Here is a 16,127-nt window from a genome sequence, read left to right as displayed (position 1 = left end):
CAATGCCCCTGGTAAAATGCCCCGTAACCCGACGACCCAGCTGCGTCCGTGAACAGCTGCAAATCGCAATTGCTCAACGGTCCCGCCAACCACAGTGATTTACCATTGTATGTGGACAAAAAGTTGTCCCACACCTTCAGATCAGCCCGATGTTCACTGGTCATCCTAATAAAATGATGAGGGGACTTTATCCCTGCTGTAGCTGCCGCCAGCCGTCGGCAGAACACCCTGCCCATGGGAATTATGCGACACGCAAAATTAAGCTTGCCCAGCAATGACTGCAGGCCTCTAAGCTGAATCTTACGCAACGTCACCGTCGTCCGGATCTCCCTTCTCAAAGCCACCAACTTATCCTCAGGCAATCGACATTCCATTGCCTCGGAGTCAATGACTATGCCCAAGAAGCTAAGCACAGTAGTAGGGCCTTCCGTTTTATCCCGTGCCAACGGGATACCAAACGTACCAGCCATGTGTTGTAACGTGGCCAACAGCATAGCACACGTCTTAGCTGCTGGGGGGCCAACGCATAGGAAATCGTCCAGGTAATGAATTACCGAATTCAAACCTGACACGTCCCGAACCACCCACTCAATAAATGAGCTAAAAGTTTCAAACAGTACGCATGAAATCGAGCAGCCCATAGGCAAGCAGCGATCGACATAAAACCTACCCTGCCAGCAACACCCCAACAACCAACAGCTGTCCGGGTGCACCGGGAGGAGGCGAAAAGCCGATTCGATGTCTGCTTTTGCCATAAGCGCTCCCTTCCCACAACGGCGTACCCAACCCACCGCTGCATCGAACGACGTGTATGAAACCGTGCAAGCGTCAGGGTCAATCGCATCATTGACCGATCCGCCTTTGGGGAATGATAAATGGTGTATAAGTCGAAACTTATTCTGCTCCTTCTTGGGAACCACCCCAAGCGGAGAGACCACCACTTCTTTCCCCAATTTTTCCCCAACCACCCTGGGATGACTCAGTGCAGAGCGTAAATTTTTAGCCACCGGCGGAATAATAGTCAATGAACTAGGAATTCTAAATCCTTCTAGGAACCCTTCCCTCAGCAGCCGCGCTGCCGCCCGGTCCGGGTACCTACTTAGGAAAGGCTGCATCTTTTCCACCTTCACTGGTGTTTTCCCTTTTGCTACCCATTTCTCCGGGGCGACTTTTCCCTTTCTTAAAACAACGGGATCCGGGGTGAGATCCACCGCAACCAGAGCATTCGTGTCTGAAACGACAGGCGCCCCCGAACTTACACGTCCCGTCATTGTATTGCCAACAGACGCCCCACTTTTTTGCGGCCGGCTGTCCGGGTGACGCAGAACCGCCGGCCCCCCCTGGAAAAAACTGGTTCGGGGCCCGAGCCGAGGACATGAGCCTCATCCAGAGGCTAATGTCCTTGTGGTCCCATCGGAGGGAGGGGCGCACCGCCCTCCGTTGCCGGAACTGCTCATCATACCTGAGCCACGCTGTACCCCCATATACCCTGTAGGCCTCCCCAATGGCGTCCAAGTAGCAAAAGAGCGCCGAACAATGTTCAGGGTTCTTTTCGCAAATTACACTTGCCATAATCGCGAACGCCTGCAGCCAATTAGCAAACGTGCGCGGTATCAACCTATACCGCCGTTTCTCTTCATCCTCCTTCTTACTGTCATCTGGCTTAACCCTGTCCAGATTAAACTTCTCCAAGGGCAGAAGTGAAAAAATCTCCACATACTCCCCTTTCACTATTTTTTCCCGGACTTCCGACTTCAAATGTGCCCCAAGCGGCCCTTCAAAGCAAACGTACACCTCGCATTTTGCGGCATCCGCAATGCGAACCACGTCCGTCCTTTTTTCCCCGTCACCTGAAGCAACCCCACTAGTGGCCGGAGCGGACACCACTGGGGGCCCCGTCCCCGTGGGGGGCGGCACACCCCCCGCAGCCGGAGGGGGCACTGCCCCAACCCCCGGCGATTCTGCACATGTAGGGACCCACACTGCAGTATGTGGCGCCTGCCCATCCGTACCTGGCGCGAACCTCTGGACCAATTCCCGCAAACCCCCCAACAAAGCCTGCAACTGTCCATCCGTGCCCCCAGAAAACGGTCCTGAATCCGCTGGCTGGGGACCGGCCGTCCCAATAGCCCCCGATTGCGGCACACCCAATGTGGTCCCAGACCCCCCCACATTAGCCGCCCCAAACAACCCCTGCAAAGCATTGGTCAGTGTGTGAGAGGACACAGGAAGTGACTTACCGGGCCGACCAGGGGGTGTCCCCGCCGCCGCTGTTCCCGAATCCGATGGCGCCGGATGCTCCTGCCTCTCTTCCTCCTCAGACCCACTCACCTCTCCCTCGGACCGGTCACCGGGGGCTTCAGGGGCTCCGTGTCATCCATCCCCGGGGAAAAGGGCCTGGATGCTGCCGTCTCCTGACCGCGCTGGCTCCGCCTCCCGAAGCTGGCTCCTCCCATCGCAGTTACCATCTTCTTCCTATGCGCACTGGATGCCTGGCTGCTGGGCCTCCCACTCCTCCTGGAAGGGGTATCGCTCCAGACTTCCGAGCCGCCGGCCGGGGATGGGGAAAGCCCGGCGGCCGTTGACGTCATCCTCCCACGCTGAGACCTCCCCCTGGCTGCGTGTACAACACAGGTAGCGTCCGTCACTTCACGCTGCCCTCGATGAGCGGGCGGGGGGGAAACGCTGGGTCCTGCCGACGCCCCGCCCACTGAGCTCCGCCGATGACGAGGATTCCGTCCGGGAACCACCACGGCAGAAACCGGGTGTCGTTTCGACGGTGGTCCCGATGGGTCCCGCTCCAGGGGGCTCCTAGTGTGGCGTGCAGCTCTGGGGGAGGCTTCTGGTGAAAAACGCTCCGGAGGCCGCGACCTCCGGGTGCGTGGAAGGTCCTGTCCCCTCACCTCCTCTCCAGCCTGAGGTCCGAGGAGTCTAGCCACTTGGCTGCGCAGCCATCCAGGGCCATGGGTGTTTGCAGCAGCTCGCAGCTGTGCCAATAAGCTGTCTAAGTCAGCCATTGCTCTCTAGCCTGGGGACACAAAACTTCTTCCTCTCTGTAACTCTCCCCGCAATGCTGCCCGGGACACCTCCTGCCCCCTAAATAACCTAAACCCCTCCCCATTCAACATAACCTGTACCCAATCCCTTTACCATAAATCCAAAACAACTTCAAGTTTAACCCTTGCTGTACCCTTATCCCCCTGTCATGCCAGCCTTCTGCTAGCTTCATTTCCTTCCACCTGCTCCAGGCCTCTCTATACACTGCTGGTCTTTAATACTAGTCTCATTAGATTTGGTTATGTCACTGCTGGTCTTAGTTTTCATAGCTGCAGAGAAAGCTGCAAGTGAAGATTAGTAGCGTAAGGATGCGCCTGCTGAATTCATAATGTCAGACCTATGTGGAACTATCCAAGAACATACAGTAGTTGGCAGGATTTGAACCTGGGCAGGGAGACCATAATGGATTTTGAGTCCATGGCCTTAACCACTCGGCCACAACTACACATGGTCCAGAGTCACCTTTGCGACATGGAAAAGGTTAAGTAGAATTGTGAATTGAGGTAAGAGTGAGCTTTGTGCCAAATGACTCAGGAGAATTTCAAAAATCAACACATGATTGAAAATGATGATCACAGATTGTAGTCGGCAGGATTCGAACCTGCGCGGGGAAACCCCAATGGATTTCTAGTCCATCGCCTTAACCACTCGGCCATGACTACCTACTAGGGGGATACTAGACAGGTTGTTTGTAAGCTGAAGAAGTTGTAGGCAAAACTTCCATTGAAGTCACACGAAGTATAAGGTAAAGATCTAAGCACATATCTTGTGGTGGAGGCAAGTCTTCCATAGTGTTTGAATGACAAAAGAACAGACTGACAAATGCCCACAGAAAGGCATTATACATTCAATTTTTAAAAATATAACTTTTCAGTATTTGTGAAAAACATAGTACCATACGTTGTAAACTTTTGGCTTGTGGCATGAAAAGACTCTGGTCTGGAAACCTGAGGAAATGCTTATATCATGCAAAACCATCCCACTAGAAGTTCTACTACCTGGAGATGGCTAATATCCCTTCATCTTTGCTCTATGTACTCCAAAACAGCTCCAACCTTCCCACACCTGTGTGCTCTGTGTACATTTTAGGTTCAAAAATGCTTTGCAACTTATCCAAACCACTTCTTTAGAGAAAAGCAGACACTTCTGTACTGTAGGCATTCCTAACCTGAAGCAAGAGTGAAGATGTTGTCCATGACAATAACACAAGCCACTTGCAGTACAGGAACCATAACTGCTGAGAGTCATATCTTCATGGGACAATCCAAGAACAGACCATAGTTGGCAAGATTTTAACCTGTGCAGGGAGACCCCCATTTAGACAATCCAAGAACAGACCATAATTGGCAGGATTATGAAGCTGGAGCAGGGAGACCCCCAATAGATTTCAAATCCATCGCCTTACCCACTCGGCCACAACTACAATCATGTCTATATGGCCTACCTTGACCACATGGAAGAGGCTAACTTTGAAGTGCAAGGCTTTGCTTTTTCAGTTCAGGCCTACCACCCGAATGCCCCGAACGCTCTACTGTTCTCGACACACAGACCATCTTTCAACAAAATTCTGGCACCCTTTGTATGGACCATGTCCCTCTGCTGGGTGCCTGCCTGAGCACACAGATTTATGCCTGCACTGTCGGGGTGGAGTGATCTCCTGACCAACAGTGAAGGCATAATTCCAGTGGGGAAGCAGGGTATAAAGCTCCTATTCTTTCGAAGACTATGATTCGAAGACTTGCAATGCAAGTATCTCCCTGCTTTGGCTTTATTCACTCTGTTGATCTGTGCTTTCTTCTGCTGATCCTTGAATATATTGCCCCACCAGTTATCAGATCATGAGTCCACGGGGGGCAGCAGGGGCATAATTAAGAATAGTCTCATTAAGGACCCCTTCACACAGGCCGCTTCAATAACATCACCAGGGGGTCTGTAAGATGACTGGAGCAAAGCGGGGCAGATGACAGGTCTGTGTCTGCTCAATTTTAGCAGAGCAGACACAGACAGACCAAGCTTTGCTCTATGGGTGGCCGGGAGTAAACGGACTACGCTGTCTGTTTTCACTCGACTGCCTCCGATGCACCCAAATGGAAGAGGATGCAGTCCTCCTCCATTTTTTTTTTTAGCAAGCCTGACCAGAACTCAGAGGTAGACAGGTGTAAACAGGCACAAGTCCGTTTACACTCACCAGTGCATAGAAATGCATGGACCTTTCAATCAGGTGCACCTGAAAAACTGACAGGTGGACCCGATTGGATCGCCTGTGTGAAAGGGCCCTTAGCATGCAAATTTGTATGGTGGGGATACTCCCCACCATACTAAGGAGAAAAATGTGCGGGACTTGCTCCCATAATATCAACCTAGCAATCGCCTACAGGTTTTTCTCCTTTTCCAGGCTATGGTGTGTTGACTAGTTCTGTATTTTGTGCATACACCTCAATCATTGTAGTAGTATGGACATATACATATCTAGATCTGAGAGATCTTACAACAAAGAGGTAGTTCGTTCCGCAATACACATTTATTAATTACATAATCTATACAAAGTACACACCCAACAGTATTTACAACACAATGTACAGTGTAGGTCTCCTGGCTTACATGGTATTTACAAATTACCCACAACACCCATATTTACAGTACAGTATAAAATACAAGTATATTAGATTACCTGTTAACTTCAGGTCAGCCCATGGTGACTACTGTCTGTTCCCACACCAAAGAGTGAGTTAGCTTGGTCACAAAAGCATTATATCCCCCCCCTCCTTTCTGTAGTGTGGCTAATATAATTCTCCCTAATTGGTCACTGTACCTAGTAAATGTATATTGGGCACAGCCTGATTGGATGAGTCAAAGAAGGCTGTTGTTTACTACCCAGGGAAGATGTTAACAGGGAGAACAAAAGGCCAACCTTTGAAGTTGAACTAATTACAATAACACCAACACAACACTCAGTATTTTAAATATATTTCCCTCTAACTGAAATATATTTCTAATTGCAATATTTTACAGCGATTAATGGAGATTTCACATAATCCAATAAGGCAACAGATGGCCCCTTGTGGCCAGTTGAAAATATGAGACTCGGCCACACCTAGAATAATGGTTTATGTGCAATCTCCTTTAATATTTGGCACTTTCGGCTTTACCCTCTGAAATGAAATAAAACTCTTTGAGAAGAAAAAAAAACTTTTAAACTCTCCATCTCTACAGTTCACACTTCTGGATCCCAGTATTGGTAGTCATCACTTGTTCTGGATGTCATAAGTCCAAAATAGAAATCATGAGAAACAGCACCAAAACAATAAGGAAAAAAAAACAAAAAAAAAACAACAACATGAGGATCCTTGTTCTCAACAGTCCAATAATAACAATAGTCCGATAATAACAGTACGAAAGTCCATAAGGCGAATCTGGTCCTGTTGCCCTTGCTTCTGGGACGGCCTTCACTGGTGATTCCAATTGGATACAGCATACAATAATAGCCTGGGGACCAGCTTTTCCTGGCTTTCTAAGATTATACTTTATTAATGTGGACAAAGGTAGAGAAAGAAAAACACAAGTACATTTAAAACATATGCATTCAACTGAATGCTTGTCTGGTAAGTCTGAGCCGTAAGGACCTTTGATTAGAATTGTCATAGATATACTGCGACATACTAATGAGACCCCTTTCCCAGTGACATGTGTAACAATTTGAATGGTTACGCCCTTCAGCCAGGTGTCTGATTTTCATCCCCCCATCTTTCTTCCTCCATTGTCATATGCCTGCAAGTACCTCTGCCCCACCTTCTGTGGAATACCACGTTGCGTGTGCGTGTATGACCCTTCACGTGTTCCGGGGAGTTTAGTTGCCATTGCAACTCACCACTAACTCCTTTTACTGAAACTGGGTACAGTTCAACCTTGGCTGGTGCCAAACCTTTGGGCATATAGCTCCGTTATTGGCTACCATGTGTAGCTACTGTATGAATCCTGCCTTTAGCAGGCTACGGAAGAGGTCATCACTTTAAGAGTTCTCCGTGCAGATTAGGCAGTGTCGCCTACGCAGACAAAAATAACTTGATTTCAGAATACAGATAAGTGTGATGTCATCAGTCACTAGTGGCTTCAGGAACAATCAAACTAAATTACTCTTAAGTACAATTGTACTATACTCCCTGCTATTTGCCAATCACTATGAGTCTCACCAGTCCCAGTATATCTATATGATATTCACACAATGCTCTTTGAACTTGGTTATGGCACAAAAAAGAAAACTGACCAATAAACAAAAAAAAAATAAAAAATAATTGATCAATGACCACATATGATGACTGCCCAATATTAGAACTGTAGAGAGGATTGTATGTCACATATACAAAGAAAATAGTCACATGACTGTTGCTAACACCCAGGTGTTACTGTCATAGTTGGTTATAGCTACAATCACATACATTTATTACAATTATCCAATGTCGAAAGAGAAGAAGAAAAACTTATGGAACTTGGTCCATCCCCAAAATGCTATAGGGAAGCTTTAATATTCTATATCAACATTTCTAACCATTTTAAATGTTCTCCATATAATGTTCCCCCTACTCCCCTCTTTTTTTTATTTATTAATTCATTTATTTCACCCTGGTGAAACCAAACTCAAGAATCACCAAACAAAAAAAAAAATAGAGGTACTATAGGAAAGAAAGAAAAATAATAAACATTAAAAAAAGGAATTAAAAAAAATAATAAAAATCTTTCTTCCCCCCTTTGTTTTTTTTTTGTAAACAAAAAAAAAGTTACCGTTAAGAAAAAAGAAGAATAAAAATGAGAGAAAAAAAAAATGTAACAAATTAAAAAAATTGAATCTGTATTCTGTCAAAAAAAAACCATTGAAATTGCCTTCAAACATTGTAGCTATTCAAAAGGCAACACCCTCTGTCGGTGGTGATTAACATATTAATTGACTCTCAGTCCAAATCTGTTTGTAAGTCAATCAGGCCACAAGAACTTGTATTACAGAGAGCAGGATCTCTGTTAAAAAAAAAATGTTTAAATGTTTTTCTTTTTAGAATTTAGTTGGGCCTGACTGCAATTAATTGGATTCAAGGCTTCTCCTTTAAACAAAAAAAAAAAAAAAAAAAAAAATTATGTTTTAAGGTCCTCTGTCTGTGTTTCAAAGTACTTTGTCCATGCTAATCAACCATTTGTCCATTTCAAAGGGGTGTTTGAGAGGATGACAAATATTTCTTTCATCTGTTCAGGAAAGGAGGTTTTGCCCTGGCTAAGGCCATGCATAAGTTAAGTACCCCTTTCAAGAGAAGGTGATGACTCTCACCTTAATCCCTCTTCAAACAACTTATCCCCAGCTCGTTACCACAACAGGAGGAAGTTGCCCAAATTAGGAGATATGCCTGGTGGGAATAGAGGGCTAACAGAATAAACCAATCATATTGGCCCTATTCAATTCAATGAGAGATGGGCCTATAAGAAGGTATTCCAAAGAGAGTAGTGGGGGAGATGAAAGCTGACCTGGGCCCCGGAACATTCATAATATAGGTAATTATCAGAACATCTTCCAGCACTTAAAGGTATACCTGCTTGTCATGCTTGTTTGTTTACCCTTTGTATTGTAATGATTATACTTTGTCTTCTTGTACTATAACCTAATATTTTCTCCCTTAAGACTATAGATATTGTCTGTGTATTAGGTAGACTTTTAACACTTCTTTAATAAATGTTATTATATTTAAGCTTTCACTTCTGGCTATGAGAATCCTTATTTAACCAACCTCATATCTTATGGTTAATAATTCATAAATGTACGTTTAGAACGTCAAGAGTGGCGACCGGCGAATGGACAGAAAAATTTGGTGGTCTCTTTCAGCAATATCTCAAGGGGTTGCAATATCTACAAAAGGCACACTTTGAAAGGGTTTTTCATTTGAATGCTAAAAAAATGAACATTGGGTGCTCTATGTGCTCGATATAGAAATGGGCTATAAGAAATAGCTGTGTTCTACAGTGTGTAATTAATAGGGAGCCTACGAGGAACACATAACTTTTGTTAAAAGCTAAATATAATATAGAATTGGTACATGAAGAGTCCAGATGCATTAGAAGGAGATGAAAAGAGCTGTTGCCCAATGTTTCTATGCATGAAGGTTCAGTCTATTTAAAAAAAAAAAAAGAGAGCTGTTTCCTGTATGTATGCATATCAACAGGAATTGAGAGCACAGCACAAAAGATGGATAGGGAGGACAGACAGTCTTTAGAAAATGTGCTACTTGTAGCTAACTATATTGGCAAACTGTTGCCAGGAGTGCACATAACATTTCATGCAGATAATGTCTTGCAACGATGTAAATTGCTGGGAGTTGCCAACTCCAGAGATCAGGTTAAAGTTTTACTATTAACAGTTAACTTAGACACATGGTCTTCCCTACCAGACCATGTTAAAGAAGGAAGAGCAGATTACAATGAAACTGTAGATGAATTGCTAAAAATAATATATCCCTTTGACCTAGGCTTAAAAGCAGCGTATAGAACAAAACAGGAAAATAATGAGAATCCACTTCTTTATGCAAACAGGCTATGGTCAGCTTACTATGTAGGCAAACGGAGAAACGTACACAGAGAGGACCCAGAGTACAAAACCCTCCTAATAGCTAATGCCCATCCAAAATTTAAAATTAAATGTGGATTTTTTATAAATCCCCTTAGAGATTCATATCAATGCATCATGGACTGTATGCACAAATTTTTTCATGTAGCCAGAAGGTCTAATTCTGTGAAATCAAAGACTTATCACCAGAGTACAAACAACCAAACCTGTTTAGCAAGTCACACTACAGGAGAATTTGCCACCTTTTCAAACAGAAAGAGGCACCATTACAATTACAATGCCTCCAAAGATAAGATCTATAGGCATGGCCCCCCAGGTACTAGTCAAAGGCAAATAGCCTCATGCTCCCCTTTGAATGTAAATTCCATGGAAAGTGATCTCAGATTACAGCACAGGAAATCAGTTTTGAAAGAGGTTAAGTTAATTAGCACAATTACCTCTCTTGAAAATGAGATTGAACTACTGAAGTCGCATATTCATAATTGGGAAAATACCAATAAAATAATGGAAACATCACAACATGTTCTTAAGGTAAAATATGAAGCATGCCATGCAGATGTGGTACAGTGTAGGAAAGAACTGAAAGAAATAAAACAATCTTTTGATCAAATTGTTAAGGTCCCACAGAAAACCATCTGTTCCATTCAAGCAGAAAATACTGGAGGGGGGGCCAACCTATCTATGCTATCTGCTAGGACTTCACCTTACTGTGAACAAACCTTAAATATAAGCAATGTAGAAAAAGCAAAAGAAATACCAGATCTAATGTGTCATTCAGATGTCTATGATCTTAGTCATTTGTTTTCACCAGATCCAAGGGTGAATGTCAGTGAACATATACCAATATAAATATGTAAATGTAACAATGTGGCAGTGTTTGTTTTCTTTGTGTGAAAGAAAGGGAAAAGGGTAATAACTTTTGTCTAAGTTATATTTTCCAGGTGCAGGGAGCTCATGAAAAAGTATTTACATATTAATCAGGTGTATCAATATAAATGTATTTATACATAAATACATACACCTAAGGTAATGTATATTAGGCTAGGTATTCAAACATGGTTATTAGTAATACAGGTGTTTATCTTCCCCAAAGGATCAGAAGACTGCCATAAATATTCAAAGGTATAGGGTACAAGTAGTGTTTAGTACAGAAGCCTACTCTTGCTTCATTTTATATATTTTTTATTTATGTATTTGTTTTTGGTTGGTGTTCTTGGTTTTTGTTTGTTTTTTTTTTGTTTCCTTTCTCCTGTTTGCGTAAACACATAACAATTCATTTGCGATTTATCAAAGCTCTATCCAGGATGTATGGGTTCAATCTAAATGAATGTGTGTGTCTGAGTGATGGAATGCATGGGTATGAACTGTCCATGTGTAAAGAAAGATTTTTTTTTTGTAGGGGTATACTCACCATTGTTTTTATAGCCAACAAGTGTGATCACACTAATGCGCATGCTTTGTACTGTTTATGATTATTTTATTAATTTTTCTCGTGTGTAATGAGCTCAATACTGGTACCAGTTTAAATTAATACTTTTTTTTTTACAAGTTTATATGTATTCGCGAATAAATAACCTGTGCACAGATAAGAGATCTCCATCCCTATAACTCTGAGAAACTGTAGGGATTTTGTTTTGATAATTTTTCCTTTTCTGTGGCTTAGAGTGAAGTTTCATTCACTCTAATACGTGGAAAATACATAACAATGCATTGCTTTGCACCTTGTGGCATCTTATGGATTCAGTAGGTCTGGTGTTTTGTTTTTCCTTCCAAATTGACACATGTGCTGTTAATATGTGTAAAGGTTTTATGTCTACAGGTTGTCTTCTTAAACTTTAAGTACTTACAAACACACCAGGTTTCCTATAACTTTTTGTTTGTCAGAGTACAGATATGTGGGTGTGTCTGTACATTTTCGACTGTACTTACTGTGGATGGACGCATTATCTCAGCTGGAAGTCTGTTCCAATCATCCACTACTAGTTTAGTCCATTATGAACCTCTCAGATAGGTACAGTGAGGTGTTATTAATTTTTGAGTTTTGTATTTTAGGAGAAATACACAGACAAGGACAAATGATTGGACCCAGATTGGACAAAGTACTTTGAAACACAGACAGAGGACCTTAAAACATAATTTTTTTTTTTTTTTTTTTTTTTGTTTAAAGGAGAAGCCTTGAATCCAATTAATTGCAGTCAGGCCCAACTAGGTCCCTTCGTGGTCGCCATTTTGTTGACTAGTTCTGTATTTTGTGCATACACCTCAATCATTGTAGTAGTATGGACATATACATATCTAGATCTGAGAGATCTTACAACAAAGAGGTAGTTCGTTCCGCAATACACATTTATTAATTACATAATCTATACAAAGTACACACCCAACAGTATTTACAACACAATGTACAGTGTAGGTCTCCTGGCTTACATGGTATTTACAAATTACCCACAACACCCATATTTACAGTACAGTATAAAATACAAGTATATTAGATTACCTGTTAACTTCAGGTCAGCCCATGGTGACTACTGTCTGTTCCCACACCAAAGAGTGAGTTAGCTTGGTCACAAAAGCATTATATCCCCCCCCTCCTTTCTGTAGTGTGGCTAATATAATTCTCCCTAATTGGTCACTGTACCTAGTAAATGTATATTGGGCACAGCCTGATTGGATGAGTCAAAGAAGGCTGTTGTTTACTACCCAGGGAAGATGTTAACAGGGAGAACAAAAGGCCAACCTTTGAAGTTGAACTAATTACAATAACACCAACACAACACTCAGTATTTTAAATATATTTCCCTCTAACTGAAATATATTTCTAATTGCAATATTTTACAGCGATTAATGGAGATTTCACATAATCCAATAAGGCAACAGGTGCATCTTCTAAACTCCTGACCATGCCATTGTATGAACTATGTTGTACGTCGCATACTCAAAGGCTGCTGTACTCTATATTCTTTGTTCAACGATCCAACCATCATTCAACTCAGGAGATTGGACACATCTAGTGATGAAATGGGATTATCGTGGGGGGAGAGTGCTGGAGAGTCAGCATATATTGCAGTCAGGGCTGTTTTTTGAAATCTGGGATCTCATCAGTTGAGGCCCACAACAGTTATTATTCCTTAATGTAAAATAGATCTTTTGTTCATTAATGATATATAAAGGAACAAATGAACTTAAAACGTGTTGGGGAGAGATCAAATCCTTTTCTATTGTTCGGAAGGCAACTATTTTCACCACGATACCACCAACAACCCATGGGAAATACCAGCTAGACAGACTGGTTATAAAAAAAGAACAAGTTAGATGTAGACCGATAAAGTAGATCTAAATGAAAGGTCTATTTTATAGGGAAAATCTTAAAATGTGCCTAAGAAGTAGCCTGAAGATGTTAGCTATTTCCTTGAAGTCTACCTGAAAAATTGTGTTGCACTTCCTCCGCTTAGGCTCTCCAGTTTCACAGCTGTAAATGTACAGTGTCAGAACATCCAATACACTGCTGGCCTTTAGTACTAGTCTCATTAGATTTGGTTATGTCACTGCTGGTCTTAGTTTTCATAGCTGCAGAGAAAGCTGCAAGTGAAGATTTGTAGCATAAGGATGCGCCTGCCGAATTCATAATGTCAGACCTATATGGAACTATCCAAGAACATACCGTAGTTGGCAGGATTTGAACCTGCGCAGGGAGACCCTAATGGATTTCGAGTCCATCGCCTTTACCACTCGGCCACAACTACACATGGTTCAAGGCCACCTTTGCGACATGGAAAAGGTTAAGTAGAATTGTGAATTGAGGTAAGAGTGAGCTTTGTGCCAAATGACTCAGGAGAATTTCAAAAATCAACACATGATTGAAAATGATGATCGCAGATCGCAGTCGGCAGGATTTGAACCTGCGCGGGGAAACCCCAATGGATTTCTAGTCCATCGCCTTAACCACTCGGCCACGACTACCTACTAGGGGGATACTAGACAGGTTGTTTGTAAGCTGAAGAAGTTGTAGGCAAAACTTCCATTGAAGTCACACGAAGTATAAGGTGAAGATCTAAGCACATATCTTGTGGTGGAGGCAAGTCTTCCATAGTGTTTAAATGACTAAAGAACAGACTGACAAATGCCCACAGAAAGGCATTATACATTCAACTTTTAAAAATATAACTTTTCAGTATTTGTGAAAAACATAGTACCATACGTTGTAAACTTTTGGCTTGTGGCATGAAAAGACTCTGGTCTGGAAACCTGAGGAAATGCTTATATGATGCAAAACCATCCCACTACCTGGAGACGGCTAATATCCCTTCATCTTTGCTCTATGTACTCCAAAACAGCTCCAACCTTCCCACACCTGTGTGCTCTGTGTACATTTTAGGTTCAAAAATGCTTTGCAACTTATCCAAACCACTTCTTTAGAGAAAAGCAGACACTTCTGTACTGTAGGCATTCCTAACCTGAAGCAAGAGTGAAGATGTTGTCCATGACAATAACACAAGCCACTTGCAGTACAGGAACCATAACTGCTGAGAGTCATATCTTCATGGGACAATCCAAGAACAGACCATAGTTGGCAAGATTTTAACCTGTGCAGGGAGACCCCCATTTAGACAATCCAAGAACAGACCATAATTGGCAGGATTATGAAGCTGGAGCAGGGAGACCCCCAATAGATTTCAAATCCATCGCCTTACCCACTCGGCCACAACTACAATCATGTCTATATGGCCTACCTTGACCACATGGAAGAGGCTAACTTTGAAGTGCAAGGCTTTGCTTTTTCAGTTCAGGCCTACCACCCGAATGCCCCGAACGCTCTACTGTTCTCGACACACAGACCATCTTTCAACAAAATTCTGGCACCCTTTGTATGGACCATGTCCCTCTGCTGGGTGCCTGCCTGAGCACACAGATTTATGCCTGCACTGTCGGGGTGGAGTGATCTCCTGACCAACAGTGAAGGCATAATTCCAGTGGGGAAGCAGGGTATAAAGCTCCTATTCTTTCGAAGACTATGATTCGAAGACTTGCAATGCAAGTATCTCCCTGCTTTGGCTTTATTCACTCTGTTGATCTGTGCTTTCTTCTGCTGATCCTTGAATATATTGCCCCACCAGTTATCAGATCATGAGTCCACGGGGGGCAGCAGGGGCATAATTAAGAATAGTCTCATTAAGGACCCCTTCACACAGGCCGCTTCAATAACATCACCAGGGGGTCTGTAAGATGACTGGAGCAAAGCGGGGCAGATGACAGGTCTGTGTCTGCTCAATTTTAGCAGAGCAGACACAGACCGACCAAGCTTTGCTCTATGGGTGGCCGGGAGTAAACGGACTACGCTGTCTGTTTTCACTCGACTGCCTCCGATGCACCCAAATGGAAGAGGATGCAGTCCTCCTCCATTTTTTTTTTTAGCAAGCCTGACCAGAACTCAGAGGTAGACAGGTGTAAACAGGCACAAGTCCGTTTACACTCACCAGTGCATAGAAATGCATGGACCTTTCAATCAGGTGCACCTGAAAAACTGACAGGTGGACCCGATTGGATCGCCTGTGTGAAAGGGCCCTTAGCATGCAAATTTGTATGGTGGGGATACTCCCCACCATACTAAGGAGAAAAATGTGCGGGACTTGCTCCCATAATATCAACCTAGCAATCGCCTACAGGTTTTTCTCCTTTTCCAGGCTATGGTGCATCTTCTAAACTCCTGACCATGCCATTGTATGAACTATGTTGTACGTCGCATACTCAAAGGCTGCTGTACTCTATATTCTTTGTTCAACGATCCAACCATCATTCAACTCAGGAGATTGGACACATCTAGTGATGAAATGGGATTATCGTGGGGGGAGAGTGCTGGAGAGTCAGCATATATTGCAGTCAGGGCTGTTTTTTGAAATCTGGGATCTCATCAGTTGAGGCCCACAACAGTTATTATTCCTTAATGTAAAATAGATCTTTTGTTCATTAATGATATATAAAGGAACAAATGAACTTAAAACGTGTTGGGGAGAGATCAAATCCTTTTCTATTGTTCGGAAGGCAACTATTTTCACCACGATACCACCAACAACCCATGGGAAATACCAGCTAGACAGACTGGTTATAAAAAAAGAACAAGTTAGATGTAGACCGATAAAGTAGATCTAAATGAAAGGTCTATTTTATAGGGAAAATCTTAAAATGTGCCTAAGAAGTAGCCTGAAGATGTTAGCTATTTCCTTGAAGTCTACCTGAAAAATTGTGTTGCACTTCCTCCGCTTAGGCTCTCCAGTTTCACAGCTGTAAATGTACAGTGTCAGAACATCCAATACACTGCTGGCCTTTAGTACTAGTCTCATTAGATTTGGTTATGTCACTGCTGGTCTTAGTTTTCATAGCTGCAGAGAAAGCTGCAAGTGAAGATTTGTAGCATAAGGATGCGCCTGCCGAATTCATAATGTCAGACCTATATGGAACTATCCAAGAACAT

The 16,127-nt window shown here is 43.1% G+C and overlaps 4 non-coding genes across 4 annotated transcripts; all 4 read right to left on the bottom strand.

The window, feature by feature from the left end:
* Nucleotides 1–3,420: 3,420 nt before the first annotated feature.
* TRNAL-CAA (transfer RNA leucine (anticodon CAA)) lies at nucleotides 3,421–3,502 on the bottom strand. Its single transcript has one exon. It is a non-coding gene; the product is annotated as a tRNA-Leu (tRNA).
* Nucleotides 3,503–3,637: 135 nt separating this feature from the next.
* On the bottom strand, nucleotides 3,638–3,719 carry TRNAS-AGA (transfer RNA serine (anticodon AGA)). Its single transcript has one exon. It is a non-coding gene; the product is annotated as a tRNA-Ser (tRNA).
* Nucleotides 3,720–13,319: 9,600 nt separating this feature from the next.
* TRNAS-CGA (transfer RNA serine (anticodon CGA)) lies at nucleotides 13,320–13,401 on the bottom strand. Its single transcript has one exon. It is a non-coding gene; the product is annotated as a tRNA-Ser (tRNA).
* Nucleotides 13,402–13,536: 135 nt separating this feature from the next.
* TRNAS-AGA (transfer RNA serine (anticodon AGA)) lies at nucleotides 13,537–13,618 on the bottom strand. The gene has a single exon. It is a non-coding gene; the product is annotated as a tRNA-Ser (tRNA).
* Nucleotides 13,619–16,127: the final 2,509 nt, after the last annotated feature.

Source organism: Aquarana catesbeiana, linkage group LG04 (assembly GCF_042186555.1).
Source record: "Aquarana catesbeiana isolate 2022-GZ linkage group LG04, ASM4218655v1, whole genome shotgun sequence".
In the NCBI taxonomy this organism is placed as follows: Eukaryota; Metazoa; Chordata; class Amphibia; order Anura; family Ranidae; genus Aquarana; species Aquarana catesbeiana.
The sequence above is the reverse complement of the archived record's forward strand: the minus strand, read 5'-3'. Positions and strand labels throughout refer to the sequence as shown.